The following is a 15,658-nucleotide window of genomic DNA, read 5'->3' as shown; positions in this document are numbered from 1 at the left end:
GCAAACAAATGTTTCCCTAAGTTCTGTGAGCCTCTTTAGCAAATTAATGAAATCAGAGGAGAGGGCAATAGAACCCCAATTTATAGCTGGTTGGTCAGAAGCACAAGTCACAACCTGAAGCTTGTGATTGGCATCTGAAGTAGCAGCAGTCCTGTGGGACTGAGCCCTTAACTTGTGGGATCTGACACTACCTCCAGGTAAATAGTGAGAACTGAATTATAGGACACCCATCTGGTATCTGCTGGAGAATGGCTTGCTTGGCATGAGGTGGGTTGGGGGAACCACAAACATTTTTGGTGACTGAAGGTAATCTATGTTGAGGCTTGTAACGTCTGAACGTGGAAGGAAAAGCATTTGCTTTTTTCCTACCTCAAACATTGATACTCACTTCCTTCTCTGAATCCTCATGGATTCATTGTCTCTATCATCCAGTATAAGTCTTAATCACATTTAATAGTTTATCAATCTCAGTCTGCCCTGGGTAAGTATTTACTGCTTCTGCATTCCCCAAGGACAGAAAGCATTGTCTTTACATGTCTTCTATTCTCCCAGGAACCCAAGGACAAAAGGCTCTTGATCAAAAATGATTATTGGTAATTTCATTGTGTGGAAAAAAGTGCATACAATTGAATTAAAAATAGAATTTTTGACAACAAGCAATAAAGGTGAGGAGTAACTACAGACCTTCTCTTTTTCCAAAATAATGTATCTATTTATCATAAGTAAAATCAACAGTGAGAATTATAAACACCTAACACCCTTCTTAAAACTCTAATTTAAGCCTTTTCTGTAAAACTTCCCAAGTGAAATGGGAGGGAAAATGTTATCATCACTGACTTTGTAAACCAAAAATAAACTTCTAAGCCCCCTAACCAACTGAATGGACCCCTCTTCTCAGCCAAGGGCATTCCAAAGTAAACCTGAAAAACTACTTCTGGTGGCCAGGCACAGTGGCTCACGCCTGTAATTCCAGCATTTTGGGAGGCCAAGGCAGGTGGATTGTCTGAGCCTAGGAGTTCAACACCAGCCTGGGCAACATGGCAAAACCCTGTCTCTACTAAAAATACAAAAATTAGCTGGGTGTTGTGGCACACATCTGTAGTCCCAGCTACTTGGGAGGCTGAGGCATGAGAATCACTTGTACCCAGGAGGCGGAGGTTGCAATGAGCTGAGATCACACCACTGCACTCCAGCCTGTGTGACAGAGCGAGACTTAGTCTACAATTAAAAAAAAAAAAAGAAAAGAAAAACAAAAAGAAACCTACTTCAGGCCATGATGTGAAAGTGGGGTGGGGGTCAGACATGCTTCATGATAACCTTCTCCCTTTGGAATTCAGGCACAACTGACCAGCATTACCATTAAAACAGAGACCTTAAGAGTAACCAAATAGATTCTTTCTAGAAATAAGATACCAAATTCCAACCTGACTTTAGTATAGCATCACATGACAGATAGTAGGCCCTGAAAGAAAAAGAAGTGCTTTACCCCAAAACATATTTCTTTGAAATATTTGGAAATGGCCCGCAAAAGTGTCTCTTAAAGGGAAAAATATACATTCTATAGAGAATTCCCTTCCTTTTCCCGGTCTTTTCCTGATCCAGGAGAGATTTAACTAAGACTGTGGCACCTTTTAAGGTCTGATGAAAGACATTTACCATTTATTTTCTCTGAAGCTTGCTACCTGGAGACTTCATCTAAATAATAAGAACCTTGTCTTCCACAACCCCCCTTAACTATAAACATTTCTTTCTGCTGACTTCAACTCTTCAGGCAGAGATGAACCCTTTCAACCAACTGCCAATCAGGAAATCTTTAAACCCACCTTTAAACCCAGCCTCCACTTCAAGATGTCCCACCTTTCCATGTCAAACCAATGTACACCTTACATATATTGATTTATGCCTCCGCCTGTGACTTCTGTCCCACTAAAATATATACAAACCAAGCTATAATCCAACCACTTTGGGCACATGTTCTCAGGACCTTCTGGGGCTGTGTCATGAGTCATGGTCCTCAAGTTTGGCTCAGAATAAATATCTTCAAATATTTCACAGATTTGACTCTTTTGTTGACACCTTGAAGGAAAACAAAACTCTTAATTTTGCATATAATAAATTACACTTGTTTCTGGATGAATATTTTTCTCTATCACATTCCAAAACAAGAGACAGGAACCAGTGATATATTTTTTACTTCAGGTTTCAAAACCAAAACAGACCTAATGATACAAACAAAATCCCTCAGTGAATAAAATTACAAAGAGTATAGCTGCTCAAGACCTATTTGTAATCAGAGCATCAAGCCATACTGTACAAAAATGTCAGTTCTGGCACAGCCTTGATGAGCTAAGATTGAGCACATGGGCCAGTTTATCATATTATCCTGACTGCCCTCTTTTAAAGCTGGCAGGCCCAATTTGAGTATAAAAAGGATTTCAGTTTGAGTGATTTTTGCATCTGAAAAAGAACCACCCAGACTGATAATGCTTTTCATTGCTATTTTTTTCCTAACAGAAATAAATGCACGGAAAACATTCAATATAAATATTTTCTCAACATCAAGTGGTCCTAGACATGTTTCTACAACACTTTTCACTATAATGTATAAAAATAAAAATCTTGCTAAGGGTTGAGAGATACTTTTGTTCCTAAAAATAGGCAGGGCATGCTGGCTTCTGTCTGTAGTCCCAGCTACTCAGGAGGCTGAGGCAGGAGGATCACTTGAGCTCAGGAGGTCGAGGTTGCAGTGAGCCATGATTGTGCCAGTGCACTCCACCCTGAGTGACAGAGCAAGGCCCTGTCTCTAAAATAAACAAATAAAAACATATGTCATTCAATAAAAATATATGAATGCATTTCAAACATTTGGATGCAGTTTCCTTTTATTTCTCTGTTTGAGCTAGTGGAGGTTAACACTGGGGAAATCACAGCAGAAGCTTCTTTAAGGTAGGGCAGTGAAGCAGAATCGTCTAGTAGTAATTCTCCATGCTATAATTTCATTATTCTACTTCCATCAAAATAAATGGTATTAAAATGATAAAAACCTATAAGTTTAAATATCAACTCAAATCTCCTTCCTACTTCAGATGATATGGAAATTCCCAGCAAGTTTTAAAACTTGCTCCTTTAACAAATTTCACTGAGTTTTCTGCCCACTAGTCAGGATACAGATGCCTCAGTCTCTTCCATCATTTTTACACTAGCCAAAGTAGTGCATTCACTTCTTTATTCAAGTGTATGTTCCTTGACTGAATAAATGTTTACTGGGTATATTTACACTTTTTTCAAACTCACCAGGATTATAGGCAACAGAGTTTCTCTAAAATATCCTAAATTCTGAAATGGAAAGTATATTTTCTTATAATTTAACAACAGCCATAGAGCCTTCTTTAAGCCTTCTACAGAACCCTAGCTGAGGCAGGTTAGATAGAATATTTCATTTTTATTACATGGTTATACATTACCCTTAAAGCAGCTCTCTCCTAGAAATCAACAGATCTCCCCCACCACCCACTCACCCACTGTATTCCTCTGCTTTCAGCCCCACTGGCTTCCACGCTGGTTCTCAACTGTGAAACTCACAGTCCCACATCACAGCCTTTGTACTTGCTTTTCCTGCTGCATGGAAAGATCTTCTAGCAGATACTTGCTGGACAACATCCAGCTTTGGTCGCAATTACACACAATTATTTATCATTCTTAACCTGTTCTCGGTAAATAAGTGCTATCTCCGTATTCTTCAAGGGCAGAGACCATTATCTTTACTTGTCTCCTCTCTTTCCAGCATCCAAAGTCAAAATATTCTCAACAAATTGTTGGTGATTTTGTGGTGTGAAAAAAAGTTCATACAATCTTAAAAACTGAATTCTTGAAAACATGCACAAATGAGATACAATTTGGCTTTTAATTTAGTGAAGCCTTCCCTGGCCCCATGTTTCCTAATATTTTTTCTCTCTTTCTCTGTGTCTTTCTCTCGCACACACACTCTCTCACACACACACTCTCATATACTCTCTCACACATTCACACACACTCTCTCACACACACTCACATACACACTCTCACATACTCTCTCACACACATACTGTCTCACACTCTCACACACACTCTTACACACACTACATGCACACTCTCACACACACACTCTCTCTCACACATGCTCTCACACTCTCTCACACACTCTCTTACACTCACATGCACACTCTCACACACATACTCTTTCACACACACTCACTCACACACACTCTCACATACACTCTCTCACACACACACTCTCACACACACACTCTCTCTCACACACACACACTCTCACAGACTCTCTCTCAGAGGCAGGCCAGCTCCAGAATCTAGCTTCTTAATCATTACACTTTATCACAGCCGAATAAATCTCAGTACTTTTATATAATGGTACATTATGCAGCTCAGAAAAATAATGAGGCAGCTCAATGGAAGCATACATGAACAGTCCCCAAGATGTATCATTTACATAAACAAACAAGGTACATTATGTGCTGTCACGTGTGTAAAAGAGGAAAAACATGCTTTTTGTCCACCTATATCTTCGGGAGGATGCAGAAGACACTGGAAACATAGTTGTACCAGGAAAAGGGGAATTAAGGACTTGGGATCAGGGATGAGGGCACATTTACTTTTTACCATTTTGTATTGTTTGGCTTTTTAACATGCACAAGTAGTGTTAAATAAATTAAAAATCACCATCTCAAAAAATTCTGCCCTCAGTTCAAGTAGTCATCCGAGTTTCCAGAAAAGGTTGTTCATACATTGGGTATGGCAAACTGGGCTCTACATTCAGTCCTTATGTTAATGCCTTTAAACATGTGAGTAATGCCCTCTGGGTTGAGGAAGGAGAAGTGGTCCAGAGAGAGACAGATAGAGGGATTAAGGGCACTCAAGTTGGCATCAATGCTTCTTCCCTCCTCCAGGATCTGTTCCCTAATTATTCAATCAAAAGAGTCTACAAGGCTCACAGAAAAGCCATAGGGCCCTCAACACCATCCCAGCTCCCCCACTGTCCCGTTACACCACAAGTTCCCACCGCCAAACCCATCTATGGCAAATTAACCTATCACTTAAATTTCACTAAAAATGCTACATGAGGGGAATGGAGGTCAAAGTCAAAGGGAATATATTACGAGTGATCAATGACAACAATCTGCTGACAGACTGATGCTCAGTCATGACCCAGAGGCCATGGTCAAGGGTGCTCTCACTCACAGGCATGAGTGGGTGTCATGAGCCTGAGTTCTACACTGGCTCTGCCACTAGCCTGTCATGGGATCTTGAACTAGGAAAAACAGCTCTGCCTCCCAGTCCTTACTTTCTCCATCTATAAAAGTCTGTAGTGTCAGACTAGGTAAGTGTTTTTTACAATGTGCTTTTCAACCCATTAGTGTCATGAAATCAATTCTGAGTACCATAGCATGATTTCTTTTTAATGAATGGGAATAGAATGGAAAATATCAGACTATACTGTCTATAGTAAGGTTTTTCAAAACTTTTATTTCAATGATATGGGTGAATATATTGTGTCTCCACATGTAAATGTGCAAGTAAATAACAGGATAAAGCAGAACAGAGGATATCATTAAATTACCCATAGTAAGGGTAAGTGCTATATTTTTTGAAACTTTTGTGTCAGTTGCATGTGGGGTATATACTGATGACATAAAATACCTTAATGTATTTCTTAACGTACCTCATAGTCATTTGCAAGCCATAGAAGAAGATATTCTCTAAGCTCTTTTCAAGCTCATTGTTTTATAAGTTAATTGGAGACAATATTACCTAGTAAAGTTTGAAAATAAGGAAGTCTGGATTCAAAGCTCTGTCCTGCCACGTAGAGCAGTGAGGATCAGGTGCAAGTCAACTTGCCCAACCCTCAGCTTGCTGTGCGTTCTCTAAAGATCCCACTTAGAGACGTGAATGTTTGGGAATAGGGAAAAAGAAAGAGCACTCACTTTTCCTCCTGCCCTTCTACATTGCTTTCCAGTATTTTCCTGATCCGACTATCACCTTTTCTCTATTCTGGTTAATCCTGCCATTATTTTTTCATCTCTGTGGTGATTTATTAATTCCTTTACCCATAACCACAACATCAAGTTACTGGAAATATGAGAAGAGAAAAATACATGTACATAACTTAGAACCATGTTGGCACATAGTAGATAATAAATGGCAACAGTAACAGTAGCAAAAGGAGGAGGAGGAGGTGGTAGTGGTGGTGGTGGCAGCAGTGAGAGTAATATTTATCCTCAATGCCCATTAAAAAGTGAGAAGATAGGGTGAGATATTAGGCCTAGTTATTAACAATATCCTACTCAGGAAATTTTGCATTTCAATAAAGGACCATAGAAAACATTAAATTATTTGAAGGCCTAAAGAATTAGCATGCAATGGAGGAATTTTAAGAAACCTATGAGATAGGAAAGGGAGCAATTTGTTATGGTGGTAGGGGAATAAAGAGAGGTACCTCTGCCTTGCACCTGACCCTTAGATACCAAATCAGAAAATAACACCAATAATCTCAGTCTGATTATGGTAGAAGAGCAAAGTGAATCATAATCTGGGCCTTCTTTCCTTGAATAATCAGAGTCTTGTTAGTTTGGGTTGGTTTGGCAAGCTTTTTGGGATGCAGGGAAGATGCGAGGTTGAGATATTTCTTCTGCCTTGTCAGCCCTGATTATAATGTTTTCAAAGGATCACGTGCAATATATCACACTGATGATCTGTGTCTTACTGTCTCCATAATATTGACACCATGTGATAAAGATCTGTGTGTTAACAACGTCAAAGTACACTGCACATGTTTCTGTGTCTGAGGATGTAGTTAGGCTGATCCATTTGGTCATACTCCAAAGCATCCCAGGGGTAGAAAGAAGGATCCCAAGGTGACTGCTTCCCATCTAAAAAATGGTTAAGAAGAAAGAGGAGCATCATCTGATCACGACTTTGCCAATGATCCTGTGCCAGGGGATTGGCAATGAACATCCATACATCTCTAATTTTTGAAATATCACATACAAGAACATCAAAGGAGGATCCTACTCCAGACACATTTTCTTGTTTGGAAACTAGACTGTGAATCCAAAAAGCCCATAAGGCCTTATGGGCTAGGACCTGCCAAGATGTTCTCCAACAAACACCCTTGACTATAGGAGTTTGCCCAATCAGCAAATAATTTCAGGTCTGCTTCTCTCGTTTTCAGCAAGAGCTTCATCTGGGAATTGTGCAGTTGCAGGCTGTGTATCTACCTATGCAGAAGGCTTGCAAGCCTGCCTTCAAAGCAAACAAGTAGCTCACCAAGCATGTGTTAATCACTCTCAGCAGGCATTAAGAGTCCTGGGCCAGCAGCCAGAAACCACTGGCATTCACACTGGCTGTGGCACTAACTTGCTGGGTGACCTCAGGCAAGTCCCTTTCCCCCTCTGAGCCTCAGTTTCCTCATCTCTTCTTTAAACTGATTGGACTAGATTATCTCTAACCTTGGTTCTCACTCCTGAAAGCCTATTAATTTTTAAAACTTTTGGGCTGAGAATCAAATGTGTCTTTCTGAGCAACTAATTAAATGTACAGATAAAATCACATTAACTTATAAATCAGAATGTCCCTTCTAATTACATCTTAAGCAACATCACAATGAAACTTGCCCAAAGTTACCAACATAGTTAATCAACAACTACTGATACCATTACATGCCTATGTGAAGAACTGTAGCCTCTAGGGACACATTAGACCTCATGGCTTTCAATTCCTATGTTTGGGTGATTTTTCTTTTAGTATGTAAGGACAATGGCCACTTTTTCTGAACCACATGGAATTAGCTCAAAGTTTCAATTAGTCATCCAAAAATGTTTTTGTGAGGTTTCTATATGTCAGGCACTGACCTGGGTGCTGTAGATCCAACTTGCAATAAAACCAGTCCCCTGATCTCAAGAAGCTTATATATAGAATGAATGGCAGATACAGAGAAGTAAATAGACAAGTATACTCCAGTTTAAATGGAGGAACACATTATAAAGACATCTAACACAGTCTTTGAGGACTCAAGGGAGATTTTTCCCAAAGAAGCAATATCTATGCTGAGACTTTATAAACAGATGGGAGTCAGCCAAGCAATTGCAGCAGGGGATGGATCTATGAAACATCCCAATTGCTAGAAAAGTAAAAGCAAATATTTGGAGGCGATTTCACCACCTAAAAATTAACCCCCAAAGTTCAAAAGATTCCCACTCTTCTCTCAACATTTTCAGCAATGGGTTTTTAAAAATACAAACCAGAATGTGTTTCATATAAAACTGTGTCTTAAAGTATAAGGAACAGTGACTCACAGCAATGCAATAGCAAGGGTACGGGGAGTTTAAAAAGGAGAGATCTGGATTCTGTCAGTCTGCTACTTAGAATCTGTGTGGGCCAAGTAGTGGCTCACACCTGTAATCCCAAAACTTTGCGAGGCCAAGGATGGAGGATTGCTTGAGCTCAGGAGTTTGAGACTAGCCTGGGCAACATGGCAAAACCTCCATCTCTACAAAAAAAAAAAAAAATGCAAAAATTAGCTAGTCGTGGTGGTGCATGTCTGTAATCCCACCTACTCGGAAGGCTGCGGTGGGAGGATGGTTTGACCCAGGAGGCAGATGTTGCAGTGAGCCAAGATGGTACCACTGAACTCCAGCCTGGGAAACAGAGCCAGACCCTGTCTCATATAATAATAATAATATTAATAATATTAATATATAATATATAATAATATTAATAATAATATAATAATAATAAATAAAAATAAAAAGAGAATCTGTGTGAACTGGCCAAATTGCTTAACCTTCCCAGCGTCAGCTCCCGGGTTAAATGGAGCCTGGCACATAGCAAATATTTAACAAAAAGCAGTAAAAATGCTAGCTGACAGGTGCTCAGGACACCATGCTAAGCACTTCATCAAGATAAATCCTTGCAACATAAGACAACCTATTACTGTCTTCAACTTGTACATGAAGAAATGGAGACTTGACGAAGTCAAATCACCAGACCAAAGTTATAAAAGCAAGGCAGGTGGGGGTAGGCCTTGACCCCTAGTTGTCTGCACTCAGGGCCCAACTTAACCATTAAGTGTTTCCTTTCACCTTTTACTTTTCCACTGCCAGTCATGCCAGGAAAGTAGGTTCTGACCACTGAAATGGCAAAAAAAAAAAAAAAGTGTCCAGCATATTAATGAAGCCCTTTATAAATATAAGGTTTTCCTTGGTTCATGTTCTATTCATAAATGACTGTGGTTATTTAAAATACATGTATCAGAGAGTTGCTTATCAAAGCTACCTAAGGCTCAATTACCACCCTTGAATAAGAGGTCAGGGTTAAAAGCAAAATATTCAAAAAGATAAATTTGGATCTGAAAAGGGAAAGATGATAAAACAGTTTGCTGGACAAGATGTCTGGTACCTTTGGCCACTTTTCAATGAAATAGAAGGGAAAAGATGTTGAGGTCACTGAGAAAACAATTTAAGTGGGCCAGAAAGAGACAGAGTGTGTGTGATAGCTCCTTTTTATTTGCAGAATGAGGCACTGATCTATTCTGAGGGAGTCAAAAGCATAATAACGAAGGGGAGGAAAGGGGTGTTTCTTACACCACAGCTACATCCACTATATTGGGACACTGAACTTGACACTTTTGACATAGTGACACATTGGCCCTGGCTCATGGCATCATTTTGTGTCAAGTATTAGTACAAATGCCAACACTCATGCACTGAAGGAGCATTTGATATTTCCATAAATGCTTTCCGACTTGGCACAGGAAAAAAAAACAAAACAAAAAACGAGTATAACAAACATCACTGTGATTACTATACTTCTCAAAGAGCTTGCAAAGTTGCCTCCAGGTGGGCCTGCTTGTTTCCTTGCACATCAGTGGGCTGCAACATGCATGGAGTTTACTACTTTTTGTATTTCTATTTGGCTGGAAGCAGGAGGGACTCAGAGATCTCCTCTTGAAGCTGTCTGGAAGGGATCCAGTGTTGGAATCCAGGAGTGAGGGAACTGGGGAAAACGGTAATGTATAAATAGATGTAGGCTTGGGGCATGGGCTAAAAATATAGATCTCTGGCCTCTCTGCCCCAAGGTTTTGATTCAGTAAGCCTTTAGGGGAGTCTGGCAACTTGTGTTTTGACTAAGATGTAAGTGACCTTGATGATTAGCCATACATGACAACTACTGGTGTGGTGAGAAGGCTAGACTGAGACTCCAGACTGGGTGCTGGTCCAAGTTCTGGCACCTACTGGTTGTAGGATCTCTGGCAAGACACTTCCCAGTTTCTTCAGCTACTTTTGTTTTTCTCAAATGGTAGAGTGGGGAGGGAGAATGCTTGGGAAAGATCTCCAAGGACTTTTGGCTCCATCAGCCTAGAATGGGGTGTTAGGATTAGCAGCTACCATGGTACATAATTAGGACCAGAGATCCTGGAGTCAACCACACCTGGACTCAAATTTTAGCACTGTACTTTCTAGTAGTTAGACTGCTGACAACTAAAGTAATTTCTCTGAGACACATTATATAATTTCTCAAAGTCTCAGTTTCCTCAGCTAAAATGCAGATGATAGTAACAGTGTCTGTGGTGTAGCTTTCTGTTAGTTTTAAATGGGCAGATAGTACATGAAGAATGCTGAAGGCAATGCCCTGAGGAGTCCTCAGTACCTGTTAGTTGTGAAAGCCCCTGACAAGGTCAACCAGAGGAGCCATCTGCCTTCCCCTGGAACTACTGTGATTAATGAGGCTCATGAAGGTAACCCTGGCTGAGCAACTTCCTTGGGCTTCTCCTTTTATCAAGAGAAATTCACAAGAAATAAGCTTTTCTGGAGAGAACAGGATAAGAGAGAGAGGTGTTAAACAGCATCTATTAGGAAGATATCCAGAAACAAATTAGAGAAGGGTGCTATACCATCTATACCACGTGTATCCAAGCCTGGTTCAGGGACCACCTGCTTTAGAACCAACTGGGGCACTCAAAGTTCCTATTGGAACAGGCTCCCAGGGGAGTGGGTCCAGTAGTCTGTATTTCTCGGAAGCTACTGAAGAGATTTTTCTAAAAACAAGGTTAGAGAATCATTGGTAAATATTGTCAGTGAGCCAACACTCTGCCTCAATTCTCCAACATGCATTTACCCAGAAAACTACAAACAAACAAAAACAATGACTACAAATGCACTTATGCATGTGTGCATTTACCAAGAATCTGAACTTCCTACACTTGTGTCATCTCCAATGGGTTCCAAGTGCGTGTCCAATTTCTGCATAATTCATGACTCCCCAGAGAAACAAACATGAACCAAGGGCTGGCTACTTAAGGATCTGGACTATGTCAACTTCCTTAGAATGGCAGCATGGTTTATGAAAATTAAGTACGAAAAGAATGTGACTTCAGGGCACCTCTCTTTTCCCACCCTTTCCCTCCTCCCCATCTGACCTCCCCACCCATTCCCACTCCTTTCCCTTTTTGTTCTCTTTTCTCACACTCTTCTTTTTTCAGATTTATTTTCCCTTCCATTCCTTTATCTCTCGGCCACTCTTGCCTCCTCTTATTCTTTGCCCTGTCTACCCTGTAACTTTCTTGTCTTCTCTCTGCCCTCCCTCTCTCTTTCTATCTCTGTGTGTCTCTGCCTCTCTCTCCATCTCTTTCTGCCCCTCTCTCTTTCTCCTTTTTCTTCTTACTCTGACTCTGTACTACTGTCTGACTGTCTTTCTGTAATATACAATATCTCCCTGCCCATTCTCCTCTTGGCCCCCAGCTCCTGGCTCCCTTTCAAACATCAAGGCTCCAGCACGTTTCTGGCGAGGCATGCGCCCCATGCTAAATCACCCAGTGTGTGCTACACATCCAGGAAATCACTCTACTTAGATGTCCTTGATGATCTGCTGCCAGAGGCCCTAGGTGAGGAGGGCTCTCCTTAGGAGGGAAACTAAATTGGGGCTGGAAGGATGCAGCAAAATTACCAGAGTATTAAGGCAGCAAGGCTAAACAACTGTGGTCTCCAGAACTTCCTCTGGAGGGAAAGCCACTGGGGCAAGCGTCAACAGCAGAGGGTTCTTTTGCGTTTTGGAGTGTCCACCACTTTGTTTCCAATATTCAAACATCTCACTTCACAGTGGGTCGGCAGCGATGTGGCAGCGCCAAGTGTGTGCCGGGAAAGCATTAGCTTCCCCAAATCTCCATCACTCTTGCCAAAGCCAACCAACCTCCTAAAAATACAAAATCTAAATAAAAACGGAGTGCCTGCTATGTATGTAGGTTCCAGACAACTCTCCCTTTCCCCCGATTTCCCCTCGCCACACACACACACACACACACACACAGCTGCTCTACCTTCCAACTGGACATCCACCTCTAAATACCTCCTTTATAGACATTCCAGAGCTTCTCCCATGAACGCGGATAATTGTCCCCAACCTACAAATGAGTAAGCCGAGGAATGGAGAAGTTACTGGGCAATTTTGGAAGACGCTGCTTTGGAGGGGCCACAGCTTTAGAGGATTAGAATATTTTGCACTTGGCACACCTGAAGTCACCGAAGAAAGGTGAGTTCAGGTGAAACTTTTTCAAAGCTCAACCGCGCCCTCTCCTAATTTGTCTCCCTGGCGGGTGCAGAATTTTCTAATTTCTTCCATCCAGCTCTTAAACTTGACTTGTCTCCACACTCACTCGCACACACCACGTGTACGCCCATACCTGCCCTTGTGTATGAATCTCAAGATAAAAACGCAGGAGGCGGGTAAAAAAGAATAAACTCCAGTAGGACTCCTGGTGTTCCCGCAACTTCCCCTCCCTTCAGTGGAGTACAGAGGATCGAAACTATGAGTTTTGGCTCGCCGCCCAGCCGGAGGAGCTGGGATACTGCCGCCAGGGATCGCGGGGAAGGCCATGGCTCAAGTCATGGCTCAAGACCAGCCAACTCCGTGCTGCCCAGCTGAATGGCCTCTCAGTTGCCTGCAAGTTGAAACCTCAGTCGGGCACACAATGAGGCCGCTGTTTTCCGACAGGAGGCATTTGGATGCCTCACACACTCACCCCAAATCGGGCCTGAGAGCAGGGGGCGCGTTTCCTTGCCCATGTTCAGATGCACCCCTAGAAGCAGCAGAGGCAGCCCGGGGCTCCGGGAGGGAGCCGTTCCCCTCCCCCGCGCCTAGCCACAGGAAGCCCGCGCAGGCCACCTGTTGGACTCTGTCTGGACACCCTGTATTGTGCGCCCCTAAAACCCGCACCGCACCGCGGATCAAGACAATCGGGCATTCCGGAGGCTGGATCCGTCAGCAAAAGATAAATTTCACTACCACCTCCTAGTCGGGATACCTTTCCTGGTGCCCCCACCCATGTCTCTCTGTCTCTGTCTCTGTCTCTCTCTCACACACACACACTTCTTTAATATACCAACAGCCTTTTTTCTTTAGTGAAGCGCGCTTAGGCTCCCCTAAGGGCTAGGGCTGCCCACGATCTCTTAGCGCGCCCAGGCGGCTGCGGATCTCTAAGCGCTTATGCTGGGAGCTAGCTTAACGCGCGGGCGGCTAAAAAGCCCCAAATGGCACGTTGGTGAGGAAGTCAGCGATCTGCTCTAGGGAGCCCCTTTTCTCCTTGGGAAACGGAAGGGGACTCCCTCCTTGGCTTAGAGATGGAGGGAATTGGGGAAGCCCCCGCGGCAATCGAGTTGGAGGAAACAATGTTGCATTCCTCTGCCAATGCCAGATTAGGTGCAAGGAGACCCAACTTTCTCCTGTCTCTTTGCCATCCATGCAAGCCACTAGCTGGGGGTAAAGGGCGCCTCCACTAGCGGCCTACTCACCCCTGGGTATAAACGCTATCCCGCAGGGCCACCAACCCGACTGGTGCGCGCGGAGTCCGGGAAACGCCTTGGTGTCTCACTCCTCTCCTGGGCCACGCGGCTACGCACTCCAAGCCGGGCAGCTGAGGGCAGTCGATCCCATGGGTGGCGAGTTGGCAGAGGGCGCGCCGCCCGGGTGGGGGCGCATCGCTCCCAGGTCTGGCGCAGGCTGCGGCCGGGAGAGGGGCTCACAGGGAAGTTGGCGGCGCTGGGGGCGGACTTCGGACTTCGCGCTCGCTCCGGCTCGGGCGGCCGGGTGCGCCCTCCGGGATAGACAAGGGACTTGCCAGCGGAATAGGGGCCGGCGCTGGCCAAGCGGCTGCGGAAAGCCTCCGCCGGCCGCCGCCTAGAAGAAGCGAAGCGGCATCGCGCTGCCTAGAGCCCCCAGTAGCGGCTGGAGCAGAGAGCGCGCAAGAGAGCGGGGCTGTTTCTCCAGGCTGTGGGTCTCCCTTGCTCACAGCCCAGCTCGCTTCAACCCGCCGTGCCCCTCCTCCTGTTCTAGTCCTCCTCCCCGCCGGTGCTTCGCCGGCTCGCCAGGCTCGCCTGGTACCTGACGCTGAGCGGAAGGCGGCCGCAGCTTCCGCAGCATGGAGGGCGATCTCGCCGACTCCGACTCCGGCTCCGGCTGGGGCTTGGGCTCGGGCTCCGGCAGCGGCAGCAGCGGCCGCCACCTCCCGCGCGCCCACGTGCCGGAGTCCCGGTGTGCGCGCTCCGGCTGGCGGGGCTGGAGGGAGGGAGCGAGGGCGAGCCGCGGGTGGGGGCGGCGGGGAGAGGCTGCACAGCCGCGCGTTAGAGGGGAAGCCGCAAAGAGGCTCCCGAGGGCGCGGGGCTCCTCATCTGCAGCTCCAGGAAGACTGGTGTGCAAGGCTCCCCCAGCTCCCCGCTCGCTTTGCAGAGCGGAGGGAGCCCCAGCGAAACGCGAGCGGGGTCGGGGGAGCTCCACTCCGCAAGATCAGTCTGCCGCGGCGGCCAGAGGCGACTACGTGTCTCCGCCAAGGGGGCAGGTTTCTAGTATCCTTAAGCCCCCTCTCCACTCCCCAGAGAAGAAAGGGGTTAAGAAACACCGGGAGAAGGAGTGTGCGGTTTCCCAGCGAGAGCTTGTTCCGGCTTGCCCCGCCTTCCTCTCAGAGAAAGCACTTTTCCCGTTAACCAACAGACTCCAAGGGTTTCTCCTTCCAGGGAGAAGGGAGGTGTTTTGCAAGATGGGCCTGGCAACCTCCAATCAATTGACAAATAATTCGTGAGCACCCACTCTGAGCGACGCCGGGCAGCGTCCTGAGCACAGGGCCCTCCGTAGTTGGGAGTAATGTTGTATTCTCTGCTCTGCGTGCCCTTAGGCAGGCTCTCCCTGGGCCTCATTGCCCTAGCCATAAAATGAGGTTCTTTTATGAGTAAGAAAAACAAAAACACGAGAATTTTAAAAAAGACAATTTAAAAGATGGGTAATAGCTCAATACTAACAAGAAGGATAATTAAAATAAGAAAATTTCACAGTAGTAGAAAATGAGAACTTTAAAGAGACAAAGTTAGCAAAACACACATAATACTGGATACCATGTGCGATTACTTAGACATCATCGTCTCCAATCTTCTCATCTTAATGGGGAAATTGAGCCTCAGGGAAGACACTTGGCTTGCCCGCTGTCACACACATCCAGTTTGGTCAGCCCCCAGTCTGGTCTCCTCCTGCCAGTCCTGGGCTTTTTCTGCCACACGCCAGTACACAAATTATGCTCAGCATTACTGAGACGAGTCATCAGCAAAAGAGGGGAGAGGGAGAA

The 15,658-nt window shown here is 44.5% G+C and overlaps 1 protein-coding gene across 8 annotated transcripts in view; it reads right to left on the bottom strand.

Moving 5' to 3' along the window:
- The window catches only part of SGCD (sarcoglycan delta), a 1,054,463-nt gene extending 1,039,412 nt beyond the window's left edge, over positions 1-15,051 (bottom strand). For 4 of the 8 annotated variants that reach the window (XM_063724343.1, XM_063724356.1, XM_063724355.1 and 1 more), the window contains exon 1: positions 13,839-14,996. The gene's annotated coding sequence lies outside the window, so the exon portion shown is untranslated. Of the gene's footprint in view, positions 1-13,838 lie in introns of all 8 variants that reach the window. The other 4 variants (XM_063724342.1, XM_063724353.1, XM_063724354.1 and 1 more) reach the window with 3 other exon arrangements.
- Positions 15,052-15,658: the final 607 nt, after the last annotated feature.

The sequence above is a fragment of the Pongo abelii genome, chromosome 4 (genome assembly GCF_028885655.2).
Source record: "Pongo abelii isolate AG06213 chromosome 4, NHGRI_mPonAbe1-v2.0_pri, whole genome shotgun sequence".
NCBI classification, from domain to species: domain Eukaryota; kingdom Metazoa; phylum Chordata; class Mammalia; order Primates; family Hominidae; genus Pongo; species Pongo abelii.
The sequence above is the reverse complement of the archived record's forward strand: the minus strand, read 5'-3'. Positions and strand labels throughout refer to the sequence as shown.